We start from the raw sequence: 748 nt of genomic DNA, 5'->3' as shown, positions 1-748 counted from the left end.
TGCTGAACACAAGCCAGACGTCTGCCTCCAATAATCTCTTCATCAAGCCCATAATTGTGGTTTGAGCTGTAGTTTATCTCTTAGGAGGACATGCAGTCAGAAACCCAGATTTGGCCTCTTCATTGCCAAGCTCTGAACCAGTTCAAATCTCCTCCTAGAGACATTCCTTTGGTGCAAGTCAGAGGAGAGTTTAACTATCCAGTGGCCACTTGAGTTGCTATGAAATAACACAACTCAGAAAACATCAGCCTCTAAAAAAAGAGGCAGCATTGTTTCAGCCTGTCAGGGACCATTTCAACATTTTTGTTTGTTTAGGTCTTACACCGGTCTGTTTAGGAAGGTAAAAGTAGTGTTGAAGCTTATTTTCCTTTTGAAAGGATTTCCTATTCCATGCCGGAAGGTTAAACACACCCATTCTTCCACAGTTCACTTAAAGTTGTTTCTTACTGTACATCTGGGAAGGGGAAAAGAGACCAGGGTAGGTATTGTTTCAGCCTCTCCGTTTTCCTCAGAAACAGCCCTGAATTTCAAAGCAGAGTCACTGCTGCCCTTTGTGCTCCTTATTACTTCAAATTTACTGGGTCTCTGCCGACAGTGTGGGGACCGTTGTGCAGCAGGGGAAGGCTTCAGTGGATATGTGTAAGCTTTGCTTTCAAAGGGATGCTGGCATTTGAAATGATTACTAGAGAGTGCCTTAAGCAATATATGAATCCTGTTCAAAACATTGACAGTTTACTCTGGAGACGAG

At 43.2% G+C, this 748-nt stretch overlaps 1 protein-coding gene across 1 annotated transcript in view; it reads left to right on the top strand.

The window, feature by feature from the left end:
* DEPTOR (DEP domain containing MTOR-interacting protein) overlaps window positions 1-748 on the top strand; it is a 77,213-nt gene that overhangs the window by 50,660 nt on the left and 25,805 nt on the right. The gene's annotated exons all lie outside the window — the stretch shown is intronic.

The sequence above is a fragment of the Pygoscelis adeliae genome, unplaced genomic scaffold, assembly GCF_000699105.1.
Source record: "Pygoscelis adeliae isolate BGI_AS28 unplaced genomic scaffold, ASM69910v1 Scaffold111, whole genome shotgun sequence".
Taxonomy (NCBI): Eukaryota; Metazoa; Chordata; class Aves; order Sphenisciformes; family Spheniscidae; genus Pygoscelis; species Pygoscelis adeliae.
The sequence above is the reverse complement of the archived record's forward strand: the minus strand, read 5'-3'. Positions and strand labels throughout refer to the sequence as shown.